Source organism: Castor canadensis, chromosome 13 (assembly GCF_047511655.1).
Source record: "Castor canadensis chromosome 13, mCasCan1.hap1v2, whole genome shotgun sequence".
In the NCBI taxonomy this organism is placed as follows: domain Eukaryota; kingdom Metazoa; phylum Chordata; class Mammalia; order Rodentia; family Castoridae; genus Castor; species Castor canadensis.
In genome coordinates this window covers 111059519-111082967 of record NC_133398.1, presented here as the reverse complement: position 1 = coordinate 111082967, position 23449 = coordinate 111059519, and the positions used below count along the sequence as shown (strand labels likewise).

Genomic DNA, 23449 nt, shown 5'->3' with positions numbered 1-23449 from the left:
TAAATGGGAATGAAAACAGGAGGGGAAAAGCATATGGGCACATCTGAATGAGTGTGTGTGAGTGTTGGCAAGTGTGTATGTATGTGTTCATGGTGGCGCTTCTGTCTCCATTAATGTGTGGATTCTCATCCCTGCTCTTTGGAGAGTTTAGATTTGGGAACAGAGAACTTGAGTCCTTCCCCCTGGGCAAATTTAGTTTCTTGGTGCCTGTCGCTCTTGTTCCAAATGGTTTTTGTCCTTAATGGGTCCAATTGACTTTCTTTGCCTGTGAGATCTGGGCTCAACTTAGCCTCAGCAAACCACCAGGCTGAACTATGATGGCATCTAAGGGCCTCAGCTGGCTCGGGCTTGCCAGCTTCTGTGTTCCCCGCCTCACAGTCTGCTTTCTTTGAACCTGAGCCTTGACCTTCTCCTCCACCTAGAACAGAGAGAACATGTTTTCCTTCCTACCCTGCCTCCCTTCATTTCACTTCCCTTGCAAAGAAGCCATCCTTTATCCCGGATAACCTAGACAGGGTACTAGGAGGCCTGTTTGGCCAACCTCAAACCAGGGCCCAGTCTGAGTCTCTCCCATCCTCCAGAACATTCTCTCTGCAGTGTTGGTAGCCACTACATTTTGTCCATGCCAGGACTCCATGAGAAAGTGGGAGCCTATGAACTCGAATTTCCATCAAGAAAGACCTGGGAAATGCTGGTTGTGGAGATCTCTGTATACACTTTTCTGAGTCCTTTCATTGGAATGTTGGAAGTGAGAGTTAGCTAGGAAAGCATAGAGGAGAGGCTGGCATGGATGTCTGGCATCTTTGGGCGAAGAAGGGGCTCCTTAAAATTCTAAATGAGGGGGACTTGGAGCTCACAGAGAGCCAGTGGAGAGCAAAAGTTGTGGGTAGTGGTGTACCTACTCAGAAGAAGAAAGATACTTCAGCAAAATCACAGAACCCTATCTCAACCCATCAGGTCAATAGTGTGTTAGTTCCCCAGTTCTCAGCCAGGTCCTGGTGTCCTCTGAAGTCTGTTTTCAGGGATCATTCCTTTCCTCTTCTCATTTTTTTCATCTCAAGGACAAAGTTCTTGAAGGAGTTTAATTCTCGCCCTACCACCTCCAGCCACAGAGTCCTAGGTGAAAGCTCTAGGCACTCATCTTCTACTCAGAATCTGAAACAGATGAACTGATCTCCTTTAATTCCCTACAACACAGAAAATGGAATAAGGGAATCCATCCTCTCCCTCTCTTCTCCCCTAATCCCTGTCTAAATCAAGAGGGAATTGGTGCAGGAATAGGGCCAGATCTGCCTTTTGAGAAATCTTTCTTGTAGTCCAATTCAATTCTGTTTGAAATCCAAAGAAATCACACGGCCTTTAATAGATTAAATTTTAATAAAACACATTAAGTATCATAAAATGATACTTAATGAATGAATGGACTGGATATAATTGTAATAGTCAATTAGGACCCAGAACTAAGGAGGAGACAGTGATTTCTACACATGGGATGGCTTGGGGCATGGATTGATTTCAGGGTTGGCAGCATCTGCTGTGGGGACCATGCTGCCAAAAAAGCTTGGTATATTCCTCCTCAGTCCCTGGGAGGGAGAAGGTTCACATCTGTGTGCATCTGCAGGCAGATGGGACAGAAGCTATTGTCAAACAAAATGGCTTGGGAAGAAGAAAGACAGTCTTCATGTAATCACACAGATGATAATTTCTTATCGTTCACTTTTTAAAAACCAGCTCTCCATTTTCTGTTTCCTCCAGTAGGTCTATAGGTTTGCAAAGGCAGGGTGAGGATCTGGGCTTGGGCAGAGAAGGGCATATTGAGGTCATAGTAAGCAGGCTCCTGATTTGGGGCCATTTGGTCCCCCTGCACCACCTTGTGTTTACTGCCAACTTTCCAGTTATTTAGATGGCCCCTGCCAGCAGGGGAGGGGGGAGGAAGGGAAGGAGGCTGGCCCCCTTCTTTCCCCCAAGAGAATCTTACAGATTCCACACTTGCTGAAGTAATTTGCAGCAATACCTTGGGGAAAACTGAAATGGGTTTTATTTATATTATCATTAGGATGTTGGTATTTTGGAAACTCTTGAGAGGAGAGATTGCAAGAAGAGTACAAGTCTGGGTGATAAAGGAAGGATTGCATTTTCTCTCTAATGCAGCACAGTCACTGACATTCATTTGTCACTTTGAGAGAAGAAGTCTAACTTTGACTCAACTTTTTAAAAAAATGTGTGTTTTCTAAGGAGAAGGAAATACAGGTAAATAAACTTTTGAGACAGTCTTCAACCACATATCAATTTACCTCAAGTTGATAATTAGAATTTTTCCATCTGAAGTAGGAGATATCACTGAGAAAATAGCTCAGAGAAAAAAAAGAGTTATATTAAAGTTAATTAAGGGACATGTGGATATTAATCTTCAGGAAAATATTCTCATGGTAGTCTTCTCCCTTAAAGGCTACATTTACTCAATAAATTCAAAATCAAGCAAAGTTTGTCCAGTTATTTCAACAGTGTCCTCTCTATTTCATGAATGTTTTATACTAGCTTATTAACCATATGAAGTGGTGACATGTATTTAACATTTTGGAGATCAGTGGTCAGTTTCCATCAAAATCAAAATTAATTCATATTAATGATATGCATTTCTCAATACTCCCAGGTGACAACACACATTAATACAATTATTGCAAGTGATTAAGCTCAATGAAGGAGGAGAGGAGAAGGAGATGTCCAAAACACCTGAAATATTTGATACTCTAATTCAAGTTCAGCAAATTGTTTTCACAATTAATGCTTTGAAAAATCCTCATGCTTGCTTTTCTTCTTTACATCTAACTCAGAGTAGTGTTTTGTTCTTCTGTCTACCAGTTCACACCTAATGGAAGAGAAGAATATTTCCCCCTGTGGGTTTTCTCCTAGATATTCTCGTGCTTTTATTTAAGTACATAAACACACAATTTAAAACTTGCAATATCCAAAAGTTTCTTCTGTGATTCACTTGCTATAATAATCTGGGGATACTGGGTAGGTGAAAACATTTGTCTTCCTGTTATTTTTTTCCATTTATTTCACTTTCACTTCAGCTCTTATTGATAGAAAACACACCAAAATGTTCTTATGGAATTTTATTAGACTTATGAGATGCTCAACAGTTTATACTAATGAGACCATCTAAAGATCCTTGAAGATTAAGACAACCTCTTTAAATTAGAATATAATTTGAATTTTGAAATCATATCACAGATGAAGTGTTCTAATTACCATGATGATATGTTAATGGACTAGTGAGATACATGGGCTGTGCAGTTTGGTCTGAAACCCTCCAAGGCTTGCATGATAATTATCTCTCCTATACTGACAATAACAAAAGATTTCTATAGATATCACCCTTTCCACAATGACATACAAATTATAATACACACAATATATTAGCCCATAGTCCTGCTTAAGTTTTTCACTATTAACAGAACTAATAAATTCATCAAACTGAATTAAGTACATAAATCAGATGAGGCATAACAGATTACAGAGTGAAGCAGAGTGTCTTCTGAGTCTAAATGAAATTTCAATCTAATAATTTCTTCCTAGTCCATTCATAATTTGTTTAGAGATGTTGTTCTACTTACTTCAAAGCACTATTCACAATATAATTAAATGATACTCGAGCTTTTAATTTTGATTTATTTTATTTCAGGAAGCTTGAGAAAATGAGATCTAAACAATGTTATTTTTGTTATTTACCTGAAAATTGCCCTGGCTGTTGTTGAGGTAAAAACTAAACACTTAAGCACTTACTTGAACCATCTGGCAGGAACCAAGTTCATTCAGATCAACTCTCACCTCTCCAAGTCTCACACCCAGGCTTCTCCAGGCTCACAGTCTGGAACGTTGATCATAAGGACATCTTTGGCTACTATTTATTATTTTCCAGAACACAGGGGAGGAGAAAGGTAAGCTTGAGAGTGGGGAAGGAAAGCAAAAGGGATTTCTGTACCAAGGACAGAGCCCAGAGCTAGCTGCCAATACAGTGCTCTGGTGACTCCAGAAGACAGTGTTCCCAACTTGACACTGCCATCCCTCCTGGAGGACTTCAGGGGTGGACAGACGGCCCCCTCCTTGCTACTGTCGCCATGAGAATTCCAGGTCCTGAGAACACTCCTCTTTCCACACTACTTCCTAGTTTGTTTTTTTTCTCTGGCATGCACCAGCACATCTGAGGCCTGAGGCCTGCTCTCACACCTGCTTGCCTCAACCAGGCTCCCAGTGCTTGCACATATTCTGGTCAGACATGCTCTGGGTTGGACACCCTTGGCTTCCCATTTCGGTCTTTGGGCCTTTTCACTCTTGCTTGCACCCCATGTCTTCCATGCTCTGGGGGAGGTGAAAACGGCCCCAAACACCACAGGAGGTAGACAGAAGATGGGCTAGTGAAGAAGAGGTGCATGTGCATGCATGTGTGAGTGTGTGTGTGTGTGTGTGTGTGTATGGAGGGGTACCACAGCCTTCTTGTTTTGCAACTGGAACTAAGAGTGAGTATCAACTTCTAGAAAAAGTGATCTGTATTGGGACAAAATTATGGACAAAGTATAAGCTAAAAATAGTCTTTCCGGTGCAGTGAGGTTGTGGAAATAAACACAAGTGATGTTTGTTCCAGCCCCTGAGGGCATGTGTGTGTGCATGCATGTTGTTAGTGGCTGGAGGGTGGGGTGCTAATTCAGCAGCACATGTGGAAGAAAAGAGAAGAAATCAAAAGGTAAAATTAATTCAGCAGCATGCAATCAAACCTTTAAAAAGCAAAAACAACTAAATGAGAAGAATCACCACAAACCTACCAATATTAACATAGAATGTCAATGGACTTAACCCCTGCATCAAAAGACACAATTTTGCAAACTGGATTACAAAGGAATATCCAACAATCTGCTGCTTATAGAAGACCCATCACATTGACAGAAAGAAACGATGGTTTGGTGTGAAAGGCTGGAAAATTTATGAAGACAATGGCCCCCCAAAACAGGCAGGAATAGCAATATCTATCTAAGACAAAGTAGACTTCAAAATTAAATTGATCAGATGAGATAAAAGCAGAAATACAGCAAATGGAAATAACAAATATCAACCTGTATGTACCAAAGTCAGTGCACCAATTTCATCAAAAACTCTGAAGAACCTAAAAGCACATATAGACTCCCACAAAGTGTTAGTGGGAGACTTTAATACCCCCATCACCAATAGATAAGTCATCCAAATAAAAAATCAATAAAGAAATTCTAGAACTGAATCACACCATAGATCAAATGGAGCTCTCTGATGTCTACAGAATATTTCATCCAACATCTGTACAACATACATTTTTCTCAGAAGCCTATGGAACTTCTGATCCATATTTAGGATATAAAGCAAGCCTCAGCAAATATAAGAAAATAGAAATAATCTCGTGCATTCTATCTGATCACAATGCATTAAAAGTAGAATGCAACAAGAAAAACAACAGCAGAAAATATGCAAGCAATTGGAAGCTGAATGACACAGGGCTCAACGATCTGTGGGTCTTTGATGAAATAAAAGAGGAAACTAAAAGCTTCCTCAAAGTTAATGAAAATGAAAACATGACCTACCAGAACCTATGGGACACAGCAAAGGCAGTCCTGACATGAAAGTTTATGACCTAATGCTACATCTCAAACTAAAAAAAAAAAAAAAAACTCCTAGAAAAACAAGAACAAGCAAATCCCAAAACAAGCAAAAGTATAGAAATTTTAAAAAATGAAATAGAAACAAACAAAAAATCTGTACAAGGAATCAATAAAACAAAAAGTTGATTCTTTGAAAAAATAAACAAGATTGACAGACCCCTGACAAATCTGACTAAAAGGAGGAGAGAAAAAACCCAAGTCAGTAAAATCAGAAATGCAATGGGGAAATAACAAGAAACACCATGGATATCCAAGGAATCATCAGAGACTACTTTGAGAACCTATATTCCAAAAAACTTGAAAATCTTAAAGGAATGGATGAATTTCTAGATAGGTATGACCATCCAAAATTAAACCAAGAGCATATTAACAACCTAAATATATCCATAACTTGAAATGAAACTGAAGCAGCAAAACAGAGTCTCCCCAAAAAAAGAAAAGTCCAGGACCTGATGTATTCTCTACAGAATTCTATCAGACCTTTAAAGAAGAACTAATACCAACTCTCCTTAAACTCTTCCATGAAATAGAAAGGGAAGAAAACTGCCTAACTCATTCTATGAAGCCAGAATCACACTCATTTCAAAACCAGACAAAGACACATCCAAAAAGAAGAACTATAGGCCAATCTCCTTAACTTACATCAATGGAAAAATCCTCATTAAAATAATGGTAAACTGAATCCAACAACGCATCAGAAAAATCATTCATCAGTACCAAGTTGGCTTTATCTCAGGGATGCAGGAGTGGTTCAACATATGCAAATCTATAAATGTAATACACAGCACATTAATAGAAGGAAAGACAATAACTACTTGATCATCTCAATAGATTCAGAAAAAGCCTTTGATAAGTTCCAACATCACTTCATGATAAAAGTGCTAAGGCAACTAGGAATAGAAGGAATGTGCCTCAACATTGCAACATTGTTCTTCAGCCCCACTGCTGAAGAACAGATTAAGAAAATGTGTACTTATACACAATGGAATTTTACTCACCCTTGAAGAAGAATGAAATACTATCACTTGCAAGTAAGTGGAAGGAACTAGAGAACATCATCTTAAGCAAATTTAGTCAGCCTCAGAAAGTCAAAACTCATATGTTCTCCCTCATATGCAGATTTTGATCTAAAACAAATGCAGTAAAATTATTAGACTCAGGTTACATGGTAAAAGGAGAACACATACAGGAGGAATAGGGAAGGGTAGGAAACCCAAAACTTGAAAGTGTTTGATGTCTCCACTGCAGAAGAGCTAATACTGTAACCTTAAAATGAGAGAGGTCAACATGGGATGGTGACCAGAAGGTAGTGAAAAGGTCAGGTAGAAATGTTTCAATTTGGGTTATAATACACATGTACATGGATGCAATTCTAGGACTCTCACTGTATAGTTAGCCTTACCTCAACTAGCAAAAATGCTGGCTTTCTTATTATTGCTTATGTCTTCTCTTTAACAAAAGAGAAGAGAGCAGAACAGTTGCTGCCTGGAAGTGATGGGGCTGAACAGGAAAGGCACAGAGTGGGGGTTAGTGGGGAGAAATGGCCCAAACAATCTGTGTACATTTGAATAAATGAATAAAGAAAAATAATAAAATAAAAAAGAAATGATACTAATCATTTATAGTACACTCATTCCATCAATTGTTAAATGATCTTCCTGTGAATCAGTCTAATTAAACTGAAAATATAGGGAAACACATTGTCAAATAACTGTCTTCTGTATTTCAAAGGAAAATTTTAAAACCAGAAGAAACCTCTGAAGATGACTTGTTCAGCTGTTTCTATAACATACAACTATTCAGTTGTTTGCCAAACCTTGTTCCTCTGCAGTGATTATGCTTGTGAGATCCCTAATCAGTGTATATTTTATGCTGTGCTCAGTGAGTCAGCAAAGCCCTAAGATAGTTTTACTAATAGAGTGGGTTCTGTTTGGAATTTTCAGTTCTAAAAATGGAGAATTCTGCTGAATTGCTTGTCTCTCATAATTAGAAATGCTTAATGTGTGAATCTCCACAACAATTTTACAAGATTGGACTTTATGTTACTCATTTACAGACTGATAATCTGAGATATAGAACTGCAGTGGTGACACCAATGTGGCACTGCCAATAAGTAGCATGGTTTAGGTAATAAATTAGAGATTTGGGAGTTCAAGTCTCATTTTCTCTCTATAGTATCACATAACAAGTTACACAAGGAAGATTCTTTTCATGGTTCAGACAACCTTATAATGTTAGGGAAGTCACTTTGTAATCTTTTGTAAACACTGCCATGAAATTTTTTCTCAAAAAGTTGCAAAAGTGAAATAGAACATAATTTATTTAAATAATGGATAGATAGTTGTCACCATAATATGTATATGTAAGGACCACATCTCCAAAATTTCCTAGAGCCTTTAAAGATGAAACAGTCAACATATAATTCTTGGGTAACATTAACCATCATATGAATCAAATGACCCTCAACCCTGATTACTCTTAAGAATGTCTGGAGGGCTTTCTTCAGAGGGAGAGGTGTCAAGAAATATTTTTCTTTTAAGACTTACAGGAGATTAAAATATACTCCAGCATTAAAGATTATTTTTATCCTCTGGCTGACTGTAACAAAATTCAGCTGTTTGTAATGGCTGTCTGTGAGAAACACATCTAGTACTCTGGGAACTAACAAGTGGAAGTTTTGGATTGTGTCTTATATTCATTCAACAAAATGCCAAAAGGTGAAGCTGCACTTTAAAATATCTATTCAGAAAAAAACTTTACATGATTAGAAAAGCTCAAATGTGGTCCTCAGAACACTTCAAAGAACATGTGCACTAGAATGTTATGTGTATTTTTTATTAACTAAATTATATTGAGTAAAACTGACTTTCAGACTTATATGTCATGATATAAATCATGTTGTATTTACATTTTCACACCTACTGTCTTTTATGAAGTATATTATTATACTAAACTTGGTTGACAATTGAATGTATTTTATACTAACATTTCTTAAAAGGTACTTGAAAAATTTTAAGTTTTAATGTGGATCCTTTCAAGGGATAATATAATGTTTTTGAACATGAAATTATTTATCTCTTTGACAAAAATACAGTGTTCTCATGAAACCTTTATGTTTTAGAAGGAATGCTGAATTTTGTTTGATTTGGTGATTTTTGTTTTGCTTTTTATCCTTTTTTAATGCTTAGAATGAGTATATAGGTCCTGGTAGCTCCTGCACCAAACATGAAAGAGAAACCTTGTAGTGAGTTTTCCCAGTATTATTGCTGGGGAATATTCTCTCTCCAGATTTTGATAGCATTGAGTAAGGTTAGAATCATTTACATCATAGAAAATCAGATGTAGAAAAGAAGGCTGAGTGTATTCAACGAAAATTGGTATTAGTTCACAACAGGAAACAGAGACTCATAATGTAGTGATGAATCAAACTGACAAAATGATTTTTAATTGAATAAATTATGTTTCTAGAGCCCTAGGTAGATACTGCTTTGTATTCAAAAAGTGTGTTTTAAAAAAGATTTTGTGAAATTTACTATGAACTTTCAGATTCCTGTGTCCTCATTTTTCTCCCATAAAACACTGGTTTTAGTCTATTTTAAACAATTGTTTTGTGTCTCCCAATGGAATGAAATTGCTTTGAGGTAGAGGACTTGTCTTACTCTGTTTTGTATTTTTGTCCTTTCAATTTTAATGTCTAGGACTGTCTTAGAATAAGTCTTCAAATATCTGGGAAATGAATTTATGTCCCAGATCAAAAAGAGAAAAATTAATAAACTTTCAGGCAATCAATCATGCATCTATAGAAACTATGATTAAAAAAAAGAGAAATATGTGCTCCATTTTTCTCTCCACAGGCTCCAAATGTACACAACTACCCTAATATGAAAGTTGTTCCCATTTTAAATAATGTGAAAGGGTAGCCACCAGAGGACTACTTACCTGTAGATCACTTCCAAATAAAAACTGAGTTAGTGGACTTATTAATAAACAAAACCAGGATGCCCCACACCGCTATTTCATATACTCCAGTCTCCATGACATCATCTGCATCCTCTCCATCTCCTACTTCAACATCTCCATCATCTTCTAGTCATCCAGTCTTAACCCCAACTGTTATTACCTCAGTATCTTCAGCATTGTCTTCATCCATAGTACAAACTCCAGGACCCCTTGTTGTCACTGCATCTGGCATGGTAGGCCTGCAGTTTTTGCACATTATCCACCCTGTACTGCCTTCAAGTTCCATGAATTTACAGTCCACAGTCATGTTTGCAGTACAGTCAGTGCCTGTTGGCTGCACAGCTGTACTGTCACCTGGAAGTGCGAACAACACTACTGTTGTGCCATTTTTGGAGGATGGGAGAAGCCATGAAAAAGGTAAGAACACATACAACCTTTATTTATTTCAGTAGTATAGATAACTAGTCATCTTTTCAATGAATGGAACCTAAATTTGTTTGTGAACAATATATTCATGGAAGATTTGTGCAGAACTATGTGGACAAACTGAATAGATGCTGAGTACAGTTTAGAAAGCATCATGTTTATTTGGGTGCATTTTTAGGCTATATTTGGTCTATATTTTTATTAATCAAGTCAGAATTTGTAAAATAAGGCCTACCTCTAAATGCACAAATAGGAAGGGTGTATATGGTTTTATGGTTTGGATAACTATGTATGAAGTGAAATCCCTCACAGAAATTAATTGCTGTGAATTTTTTAAGATAAAAAAGGATATTTCTTTTCTTTTTCTTTGTTCAGAGTAGAGCTTATTTGGATGACAATAATATGTGCCATGAAGTTGCAATGCCTTAAAGCTGATAATTCACTTTTGGGGGCTTTGTTAAAAAGTTTACCATTTAAATAGTTCTAAAGGTATGTGTATGGCTATAAAAGTACCACATAACTTGAGTTTCTGTTATCCCATAAGACTAAGTTATTATTTTACATCACAGGATGACTTAACATAATGGAAATATTTTTAAATGAAATGTTAATATTTCCTTCTAGGGTTTATAAGGCAGGAAGATATTTGCCTCTTGACTATATGTAATAGTACTTGTATTTAGCTAAATTTGATAGTTATGCAGCCAGTTATGAAGTTGTTTTCCTACTTCTAAGTTCGTTTTTGTATCACATTTCTACAGAAGGAATTATATCATCATGCTGTATTCTTTCTTCCCTGCCTTTGAATCCCAAAACCAATCCATCCCTCTACAGAAATGTGAAATCCCATAGTCACTGGCACATTCCTTTCTAATTGAGTACACATATATGTAATTTTCTCTTCAGAACCTGAAATAATGTTAGACATTGCTTTGTCCCTGAGTTACTACTGAAGCCCATAATTAAAATATGATTGAGAAATACACAAACCACTCTCTTCTCATAAAATGCTAATAAACATGATGTTTTGGTTCTCGTACAAAGTACAATTCAGCAGAGAGGGATTATATTTTACTTCAACCTTAGAAAAAGTTTTACACTATGATTTGTGCCTTCCCTGTTTGCAAGTTATTATTTTATATACATTGAGTTTCTACATAGCACTGAAGTCAATTTTACCTTACTAGTTTAACAAAGTTAATATCTTCTGATTTAGGAATTTTAGTATGAAAAGCTGACATGTAGACATTCACTCTGATAATACAACCACTTCCTATTGGACAATTATGGACCAGGAACTAGTACTGTGTGTTGTGAAAATGTAAAGACAAAAGAGGGATTAGGGAGGCTTTTCATGGATTTTCCTGCAGCCTAAACCTCTGAAATTATGAGTACCTCAGATTGAAATAAACAAATCTATTTGATTGATAATAGCATAACTGAAGGCCAAATTAGATATTTTCTATCTCCATTCAGAGATGTGATTAGGTGTTTTAACAATAAGGAGTTACTAGTAAGTGAAACATATGCACATATATGTTCAGTATTTTATGTATGTGCTTGTGTATACACAATAAATCGAATATTTTGTGATATCACATAAGAAAAACATTGTTCTCATTATGAAGCTGAATAACATATATTTTAATGTTGCTCAAAACCCTTTACAAAATTTTGACTCACTAATGAACCAAAAGAGGTGTGTTTTATTTGTCATTGTTTTTTATGGGAGAGACTATTTTTAGTTAGTAATTATAAAATATATAATTAAAAAGCTAAAATTTAATTTTCTAGAAAATATGTCATTGCAGAAGAACTTTAAGACTCATGGTGTAATTTGTTCTCTATATGATTATATTTGTTAGTTCCGTGCAGTATATTTAACTCAGTAGTTGTTTCAAATAAAATTTTATTTAGTCATAAACTCACTAGACTATGCTATGGCCAGTAGGGACATATGATTTGAGATCAAAGATATATGGGTAACAGTCTTGGTTCTCTTTTATAGCTGTGATGTGGGGAAGTTGTATAATCTCATTGGTCCTTATTTTCTTCAATGATAACATGGGGTCATAAGGATCTCTCTTAAAGTTACCTAGAAGGGTAAGAATATAATATAAATGTTTACCTTTGATTATGTATCAAATATTTCCACTTATTGTTCATTGTTATTTTTCCCAGAAAATATCAAAAGCAACAATGTCCAAAATTTCCCTGTATTTCTTAAAAAACACCAATTGTAGGGGGAAAATTATTGATTTTTAAAAAAAAGATAACCCCATAATGTTGGTATAGAAATACTTGTCAAAGCTGTTACCACAACAAATTATAAGGGATCAGAGATTAGTATGAGAAGTTATCTAGAAATTTCCCTGTTTTTCTACTTTTATTACGTTATATTAAGTGTTTTTAATCACCATAGTATACAAATATTCCTTATAACATTTTATAATTTTTTTATTGTTCAACTAATTATTTAGATGATAGTGAAAATGTCTATTGGAGGAGGCTTGCATACCTCACAGAAGGAATAAAGGAAAGGGTATTTCATTGACTCCTCAAGTCTTTGTTTTGCACATATGCAGCCAGGCACAAGGCCAGCCATGAAATGGCTGAGTGATAAAGGGTGTCCTTATTTCCCTTCCCATTTAATATTTGTAAATCTGGTAAGATTGAGCAAAAGAAATTATCATACTGGAATTTGATTTTCAAAATGCTAATAATAAAGACACAGTGTAACTCATATTATTAGATGACTATAATGGCTTGTTTCTTTTAAAATTAGTATGACATATCTGGTCTTTGATAGAGAAATAGATGACCCAATAGATTACAGAACACAAAGGACTGTGAATGTATACATCCATATGTAAGCTAATGTATTGTTCAGTCACCTGTTCATTTAAGTTCTTATTGAGTATAACTATCAGACATTCATTATTGACTTTATAGATATAGTTTTGAACAAAACAAATGCTGCTTCTGTCTCATGGGTACCAAATAAAACAAATAAGTTACAGAAATAATTAAATAGCATTTAACTGTGGATAGATAGAGTTTACTAAAATGTAGACCAGTCAGTAATTTTCCCAATAGGAGTGTAGTTATAATAACAAATAGAAAAAATACAATGTTATTTGATAATGATATTTGCACATACAACATGGAACGAAGCAATGTTCTGACTATGGTGCTCACAAGAGAGTGGTTAGAGTTTGGGGAAGTGGTGGGTTGAAACATCCAGAAGGGACGCTTGAGTAGCTAAAGCAAATGAAAATCCTTTCTGATGGTGCCTAGAACCTGGTTGGTCATTGAACCAGGTATAGAATATTTATTGACCTAAAGAAAGGGAAAATTTTTAGCTAACTCTGAGTCTACATATATCTCTGTAGGGCCTTCAATGTAGTATGAGATAGGAAGGAAGATGGAACAGTGCTTTGAAAGGTAGAGTAAAATGAACATTATTTAGACTACAGCAGCGAGAGGGATGATGTTAGAGCAGTCTCCTAAGGAAGACATTTTCTCTTTGATACCAAAAAGGCAAGAAACACTTGGCCTCTTAATTGATGAGAAGTGAAGACTTCCTTATTTAGGGGGTGTTTTGTTACCACAGAAGCTGAGATATCTATAAACAAGATGCTCAAAGAACTATATGGCCTCATAATCATTACTCCAGGAATTTTAGACCAGCCTCAGGAAGTTAGTGCTACATCTCACAGGAGATTTTCATTGTTTTAGAAATAGATACTTAGAGAGAGAAAAGCATAGAAAGCCTAAACAAGTTATGGGCACAATTGACCTTGGTTCATTACTGCCTTAAGAGAGCAGTAGGAATGTTCAGAATTCTTTCTTCTAGCATGTAAAGTGCATTAATTATAAGGTAAGCACAATTCTGGGAACTGGGATTCCAAGAGGGGCCAGTTTCTGCTGCCCTGAACCTTATGTTCCACTAGGAGAGCCAGTATTTGTTAGATAGTGTAAGTGCTAGGAAGAAAAATAAAACTTAATAAAAGGATGAAAAGTTAATGGGAGGATGCAATTTTAGGTACAATAAAAGAAGACCTCTCTGCCAAACCAGCTTTGGTAATAATTGCTGAGAAAGGCCATTCCAAGAAAAGAGAACTTCAGAGTAAAAGACACTGATATTCCTTTAAAATGTGTGAGAAAGAGTGAACACCAAGAAGTTCCTTGGGACTGGAGGAGAGTGAAGAATGGGAAAGTGATGGAGATGAGGGCTGAGGGGTGAGCCTCAAAGACTAACATGCAAGTTCTTTGTTTTTTGTACTAAATAAAATGGAAGCCACCAGAACGTGAACTTTGAGCAAGAGTGTGAGTTGATCTCTTTTGCCTTTTGCAAAAATCATTGAGCCATTACTATATAATAAGGAATATAGGGCAGGAGTGAAAATAGAAAGGAGACTGCTGAAGTTGGCGTTAGGAGTGGTGTATAAGAAAATGAGTGGAAATAGGGATGCCTTCTAGGTTCTCTGCTGTCCTATGGAGCAAACAGTGGTGCTCTTTACTAAGATGAGAAAGAGTTGGGTTAAGAAGGGTATTCTCATATCCATTACACCTGTTCTGCGTCTGAAGGCAAAGCATGAAATGGGAGTTGGATAAGTGAGCCTGGGGCACAGAAAAAGGAGGTGGCCTATTTGAGGAAAATAAATTTGGGATCCATGAGGGTAGTGGAGGTACTAATGCTATGAACTGTCATGGATCATCTTGGACAAGAGCAAGAATAGAGAAGGGAAGACATGAAAGACTGAGCAGTTCAGCACTGAGAGGTTAAAAACAATTGAGTAATCCAGTAATAATGATCTGCTAGTGAAGGAAGTAGAAGAATGTTAATGAGAATGTAAGTGAAATCATGGCTCTAGGAAGGAGTTATCAGTTGTTACCAAATGCTGTTCTGGAGCTGAATAAAATGAGGACCAAGAATTGTGGATTAGGATTAGGTGAGAGAACTTCATTGGTGACAAGGAGGAGCACCATGTTAATGGAGTGGGATGACAACAGACTGATGTAAGCTGTTCTTCAGATGGGAGATGAGAGAAAGAAATCACAGTCTAGACAGTTCTGTAGTAGTTTGTAAATAGCTGTGGAGACACGCTAGGATGACTGGCTATCATGGAGGGACTTTACTAGGGGAGAGAGCATATTATATTTGTGCACTATTGAGAATAACCTAGTAGATCAAATAGTTTGTGAGACCCTATCTTGAAAACACCCATCACAAAAATGGACTGGCAGAGTGGCTCAAGTTGTAGGCCACTACACCTGTTTCAAGCCCCAGTACTGTAAAAAAAAGAAAGAAAAAAAGAATTTACTAGAGAGTTTAAAATAGATAATTATGGATAAGTCTTCAGAAGGAAGAATTGTAGGAGAAAGTCTTTATTAATTATATATATTATACTGCAGGGTAACCTATATCTTCCAGTCAGTTTGAATTCCAAACTTAATTTATTATATTGATAAAATTGTTTAGAAAAGATACTTGTTTAAAATTAAATAGAAATGCAAAAGCAGATGGTAATGATTTAGCATTGACAATGCAAAGCATAAAAATAAAAAGTTAAACAAAATTGGCTTCCATTGAGAACTGTAAATACAAAGACAAAAAGTAATGATATAGGAATAAAAATAAAAAGCAAATAAAAGTTAAGTGAAATTTGAATTCTATTGATAATTCTGAAATTGTACACAAACTAATATAATAAACATCAAATATTGACTAGTGCAATACACAGAGCGATTTAACATGCAATATATACCCCAAATAATTTTTAGTAGTTTTGAAGGGCATTTTTTACATTTGAATATACATAGGTATTGTGTTTTAAGAATTTGGGATAAATAAAGGGAAATACCATGATTCGTTTCAGAAAATTCAGCTAAAAAGCTAAAAAACATTGACTTACCTCCTCCATCTTGTCCATACCTGAGCTGGTCCTTTCTCCATCTGGCTGAGGGATCAGGCAACTTTGATGCCTAGGAATGACAAAGTCTGATTGATCAGTGGCTTTGGAAGTATTAGGGCTTGAAAATTCAGGTACAGCTGTGTGACTAGTTCATATTGCCCAGTTTTCTTCCATAACTACTTTCCCTAGCATCATTTTTAGCCTATGTAAATTACATGTTCTTTCTCCCCATTATCATCTTCTCCTTAGCCACCTGAAAATCACCAATTGCCCATGTGACTGTGGTGAATTAGATTATCTAGAAGGAAAGAGCCCAACTCCTGTTCCTTATACAGCCACGTTTTCTTCATGCAAAGGCAGTATCAGCAGCCAAGTCTACTGGAATTATATAAAACATGTTTATTGCATTAAAACCTTTTTATGAGAATAGTGTGATATTTAAAAAATAACTTACTATAGGTTATGATCTGTTATTCCTTATTTTAAAAATTGTGTGATTACATCCTAGAGTATAAAGTACTAGTTCCTAAAATATCTAGCTAGAACATGTTGGTTCTCCTGTTAAGAATCCAACCCAATTTGGGTGTGTAATTTCTTTGGTCACTCCTTTAAAAGAGAGCTACTTTCTTTTAGAATTAGATGTGGACATACAGCGAAGAACTCTCCAAAAGTTCCCCTTATTTTTGTAGCATCCATTCAGGAGTTTCAAAGGGATATGGCCAAGAGCCAATTTGAAATACTTGTACCTCATTTTCTTTCTACAGCCTTTTCGCAGCAGGCTATAGGAAGAAGCCACAAGTATATTTTTAGACTTATGCCATTTATACTTGCAAAAGGAAATATGGTTATCAAGTGAATACTGCAAAGCTTGGGGAAATTGGCCTTTACTCCTGATGCACTAAATGCACCTAAAGACTGGCTGTCATGAGACTCCCCATTTCAGTTCTCACCGTTTCACTAATTTTCATCTGTTGTCAGCTTTCCCACTTGTCAATGTTGATGTCTTGTTTCAGGTCATGGTTCTTGTCGCAAACTCACTTCTTCCATCTGCCTAATGTATGACTGTCCACTTGTAGTTCACCATTTAGTAGAATCCTGGTGTCATCTGTTCATCTGATCAAAATAGTCCTGGGCAGGTAAAAAATGTTTATGTGTACAGTTGTCATGGCTGAACTACCCCACTTCCTTTGGTAAACTTATTCTCGTCTACTTTTATGTGTAATAACTACAAGATATAGACTATGACTTTAGTATTATATTTGCTTTTTATGAACAAGCCCTCTAGTTACTTATGTCTTTTTGTTAATGCTATTTGTTGGAAAGTGAGACTACAGTTTTGCCATTCTTTGATTTATTATTCTTAAGTAGAGATTTTGATAAGACTGAGATATTTCACTGCCGCCAATGTTAAATGCTTGTTACATGGTAAGAGAAGGGAAGTCCGTATTGGTGGAAAATATAATTTCAACTAAAAGTTCTGATTGCTTTATTTTCTATAGTACATTGTAGATCTATTGTTTGTTTGAGTCTGATTTTCAACATAAAATTGAAACTTATTTGTATTTTTTCACGTCTGTGCATGCACATGAAATTGAATAGATTCCACCAAAGAGTTGGCTTCTTACACTCTTGGTTATCTGAGATGTCTACAATTTGTTGATTCCACTGCTTCACCTTGCATAAACTGGGTTGGTTCTAAGACTCACTAATGACTACTGGTTTAGTGAGTAGAGAGAAGCTTTCTGTATTATTCTAAGAGAATTAGCAGGAAAGAAAAAGCAGTAGGTGAGTTCCTACACACTAGGAGTGAGCTTGGTGTTTCCCTCACTTGCCGAGTGAAATAGCAAATACAAATAAAGAAGTGAAAAGAACACAGAAAGTAAAATATGGGTAGCTGTAGCAGTATATTCTAAGATGTAGATGTTATTAAGGAAGGGAAGATAGAGACAAATGCACTGGTTAGGTAGGTAGCTGATCCTAGAGGTTGACAGATCAGAATTTGTATTCATTTTGTTATTAAGTGATATTAAGAGCTACTGAATAAAATGGATCATTTTTATTTGCTAGAATGAGTTTCTTTTGTAATAAAGGACTTAATTCACATTTAAATAAATTTCCATGTTGATTTTTAGGCATGCCTGAAAAGTTTTCTCTAATAGTTAGTACATAGACTATTACACACTGGATTTTAAGGTATAGCACCTTTCATTGCCTTGTGAATAGTTTTATTTTGAAAAAAAGGCAATTATTTTTCTCTCAGAATAATGTTCTCTTAAATATAATGTTCTAATTTCACATAGTCCAGGTACTGACATGTATCAAGGGGATTTTAACTTTACCTATTATATTGCAATTATTTATAGAATTATTTGGATGATATTTGGGTATCTGTACTCATTCCCCGATATATAAACACCCACATGTACACATTTAGCTATCAAATAAACACTGTACCCAATGACTTACAAGTCCAGTGGGAACAAATCAAAGAAGAAAGACTATAAGATTCAAGAAATAAACTTGGTTTTAGAATCACTGCCAACACTGTTTTAAATGGCTTTTTAGTAATTAAGAACGCTGTGGCTGTGGTTTCTGTCCCATTTCTTTTGTTTTTTCTTTTTTATTCCCTTAATAATTCTTTTTCTGTCCCAAACCATGCTATTTTCTCAGCAATTTCACTTTGTTTCTACTGTTAATAGAGACTTGATTAACTGGTATTTTGCTTTGTATTGTGTTGGAAAATGCCTAATTGGTATTTCTCACTCTACTAAATAAAAGAAGACTTACCAATTTACAGGATAATAATCACATCTTCACTTTTTGAGCCAGCCACCTTCATGTGGGCTAACATGCTGCTCTGGTCATTGGCCAATTGTGTTTTTCACAATCAGGTGGCTTCACTATCTTTTTTTGTCATTTAAAGACTAGTTCATTTATTCAACAAATGTTTTATGAGCCACTTATATGGCCAGCTCTGATTTATAATACACTGAAACAATGTTGATCACATTCTGGGTCATTTCCTGTTGGTAAGTCTTGAAATCAGTTTAGTAGCTTGCAATAAGTAGTTTTAAGGGGGAAATAATAGCAGGGAACATATCAGAGGTGTTTAGACTGATTAAAATTCAATATATTTACAGGTGAAATACCATAGCAAAACTATTTTCAACAATGAATATACACTTAAATAATGAAGGATAAGAATGAAAAACCAGTCTTGTTAGGAAAAGGGGCAATATAATGAAGAGGTTAAAGAAGGGTGAATATGATCAATATACTTTATATACTTATATGAAAAAAAAATACCGAAGGCTGTCACAATCATTTTGTGTCAGGGGAAAAGGGATGAGGGAAGTGGAGATGAACCTAAAGAAGACATATTGTAAGCATATATGGAAAGGTCACAAGAAAACACTTGTACAAATAATATATACTGATAAAAATGTTTTGCTTTGTTTTTTAAAAAGTGAAGAAGAGCCAGGATCCAGTGGCTTACACCTATAATAGTAAGTACTTGGGAGGCTGAGATTGGGAGTATCATTGTTTGAGGCAAGCTCAAGCAGAAAGTTAGAAAAACCCATAGGTGGTTGCAATTGCACCTGCCTTTCATCCCAAGCTACATGGGAGGCTGAATTCAGGAAGACTGCATTTCCAGACTTTCCCAGGCGTGAAAATTCATGACCCCTAGAAAAAAAGCTTGATATGGTGTATGTGCCTGTCATCCCAGCAGCACATAAGAGAGAGAGAGAGAGAGAGAGAGAGAGAGAGAGAGAGAGAGAGAGAGAGAGAGAGAGAGAGTCATAATTCAGGCTTTCCTGGACAAAAAGTGAGACCCTATCTCCAAAATAACCAGAGAAAAAAGGTTTAGGAGCATGTCTCAAGCAATAGAGCATCTGTGTAGCAAGCAGGAAGCCCGGATTTCAAACCCTAGTAAGGCAAAAACACCAACAAAAAAAGGGAAGTAGTGTGGAGTAAATTAAAAATGTCTGAGAACATCACCCAAAGAAGTATAATTTTATGAAACTCATTTATTCACCTCTTTACAGAAGCACATATGTGGTTTTGAGTGTGTGTGTGTATGTGTGTGTGTGTTTGTGTGTGTGTGTGTGTTTACTGGATCATCCTAAAATGTATATGTCTTAATGTAGTCCCTGCCATTTGAATGAGACTTTCATACCTGGAGCTCTTCTCCTTTGCTTTTCCCTTCTTTCTTAATTTCCTTTGGAAAGTATCCACCTTGCTTCCATCTTTTCTTTACCCTCACTCCCCAGCTTCCCTCCATTTCTCTGTCTTCTTCTTTTCTTAGTTGTCTTTCTCTTATCTCCTCACACTGTCTTGGTTCTTGTTTCTTTTGCATAAACTAAATCATCAATTGCAGAAGTTATATTGTTATGGAACAGAACTATATTGAAAATGACAGTTTCTGTAATGCCATCTAGTGGCAGAATTTTAGAAGAATGTGGCAGCACAACAGGAAATGTAGTTATTTTTATAAAATTATCCCTGGATTTTCCCAGCTGGCTTAGAGTTATAAAAGAATGCAGTGAATTTGCCCCTTTTAAGAAAAAAATCTCAAACCAGAATTTGAAGCTTAAATTATTTACTTTGTTTTTAGAGCTCTATCCTATATATTTCTGTGATGAAATGTACAGGATATATTTCTTTAGTAAAATTAAAATTATAACTTGTGTGTACCTGTGCAGGTTTTAAAAAAATATGTATTTTTTCTTAGCTAAACCATAGAAGATATGTGCCAATTTATATGCAATTAGCAAGTTCTACTGAGAACTGAACCTACCAAACAAGGATAGCTGTGTCTTAGATGTCACAGAAAGAAAGTAAAATTAAAATGGAGAGTAATGTCTTGGGAATAATTCAGGAAGAGAGTTTGGTAAATCAAGAGCAGCCATTGGAGTATTGGTTAGAGAAGCTCCCTTCTAACTAGCCAGGGGTTTAAGAGTTCTGTAGAATCATATTAGATCTCAAAAATTGATCCTATGGTTCATGGATTTCTCACTTTCCTGAGGATAGAAAGACCTAGAGAGGTGACCTACAGCAAGGATAAGCCCCTCTGTTGGCTAGAACTGTAGATTATATAATATACTTTTAAAGTATTTATTAGTTGTACAGAGGTGTCTCATTATGTCATTTACATGTGTACTTACAAAGTTTCTTAATGACATTAAACCCATTTATATTGTTATACTAATTTCTATGATATGAGAATTAGGATTCTCTGAAAATTCTTCATTAAAACTGAAGCTTCATACCTTTCAAGCACTATTAGCTACTATTTCCCCAACTTTTGTATAATTCCAGTAAATACTCAATAGATATTTATTGAGCACAGAGATCAATATACATGTGAGTGAATTTGTAGAGCCTGCACTAGGTTTGGTGTTTTGTAGAAGATACTCAGGAATGCTGTGGCCAATATTGACTTTTAGTCCTAAACCCTAAACAAAAAAAAATCTTTGTGTTATGAATTGGAAAGTGCCAAACAACATAAAAAACAGCAGGTTCCTACTACCCCACCAATCCAATCTGTTGCCATTCCACCAAATACGTGGCATGTCCCAGCTGTGTGCTAGGACTCTTGGTGACAACCTACCTTTGTCAATGGAGAAAGTATCTCTTGCAAAATACCTGGGTCAATGCTACTTTTTCTGGGAAGGTACATCTTAAATTTTAAAGTAGTTTGCATACACACACACACACTCACACACCCAGACACACACACACACAACCCTCTTCTCATTGCCTTACTCCTCACCCAGTGCCTGGCACATAGTAAGCACAAGTGTTTGCAGAACAAATGAACAGCATCCCCAAAGCTGGTAATACTTTAGGTCAAGGTGCCTTCTCTAGTTCCCTGGTGTTCTTGAGTACATATTGTTTCCCAAATTTGTTTTATTTCATAGTATTCAGTTTTAAAGAATAATGTTTAGTAATACATTATAGATAGCTGATATGATTTAGGTTTTAATAGTTTTGGAGTTGAACCCCTGCAAGTGAGAAATATTCATATGGCTTAATGGGAAGTCTTAATGGGAAGATAGTGATGTATGAAAACTACAGTCACTTCTTGTTTATTCTTTTCACAGGTTTTACCTGTGAAAGTAGGATGCATAATCAATTTGATTGGACCCAAGCAGTTAATAGAGTCAGCTGGGTTTCATGTATGATAGCAATGCAAATTTCGCTTTCTACTCAGGATGGAAAAAATTATGCCTCCTACATTACTGCAGTTACCTGTGTCAGCATTGTGGTTCCATAAAATCAGATAACTGTAGACTACAGATAATCCCACTATAAATTGTAATTAAAAATTCCCCTTCCAGACTGTATATCCTCTCTATTAAGTACGTAGGCACTGTCTCTTTGTACATAAAGTTTTCTGAAATAAATTGACCAGTTCTCCTGTCCTTACTAGAGAGCAAACTATTTTGATTTAAAAGCTGATAACAGTACAATCTGTTTTTGGTGTTTGCAGTGTGTGTTAAAAACATAAATTTCATTTACCAAACCTTAAAACAAGGAAAATGATAACTTTATTTCCACCATGCAGTTAAATAGCTCTGTGAAAAAGAATAAGCACTGTGTCTACCATGGTAGGCCCATGTGTTGTATCTATAAGGCAAAGGCTTGGTTTCCCTCCTCTGATCATCAGGCTTAATGGTGTGTTAAGTAAACCCAAGCAAAAAATCTCAAATATCATTGTGAGAATTGCTTCTAATATTTCTGTGCTTAAAAGGAATTGTCTATTTCTTGATTGCATTTTTGTCTGATCTGTGCTAAATTGAAGGGCTTTCCTAATCATGTCCGGTGTGACACTTGTCAGAAGTGAATGTTTTAAATGAATCCTGTATAAACACATAGAGCTTTTAAACAGAGGAAACATCCTGGAGACCTAGCTCTCAAATCCTCAAAGAACAACAACTACCAGACTGTGGAGGAAGTAGTATGCTAAAATGAAGGTAGAATAGGTGGCATTTGAGGTCAAAGTTGAAGTACTGGTCTGACAAATATTCCAAGTGGTCCTCTCAATTTACCAAACTCTCTTCCTGAATTATTCCCAATTCATAACTGTCCATTTTAATTTCCTTCCTTTTTGTGACATTCTGAGATATTGATTTCCTTGTTTGGTGGGTTCAGCTCTCAGCAGAACTTGCTAATTGTAAATAAGTTGGCACACATATGCTAAGGTTTAGATAACAAACAATACATATTTTTTTAAGATCTGCACAGATACACAGACATAAATAATGAGGTCAGAGGATGGAGAGTGCAAAAAGAATGAAGAACAGTGCATTTTGCTGAAATATCAGCTGTGAGATATTCTTATGCACACGTTATGTGATATACATGATATGAAACACGCATTGTCTGTGTGCTGTTATTACCTGTAGGAAGGGATCTGAGACCTTCCTTCTCCCAGGGGCTTTTAGTTCTTAG

At 35.9% G+C, this 23449-nt stretch overlaps 1 pseudogene; it reads left to right on the top strand.

Annotated features, from left to right (window-relative positions):
- Positions 1–786: 786 nt before the first annotated feature.
- Positions 787–10650, top strand: LOC141415492 (Krueppel-like factor 12; annotated as a pseudogene).
- The last annotated feature ends 12799 nt before the right edge of the window (positions 10651–23449 follow it).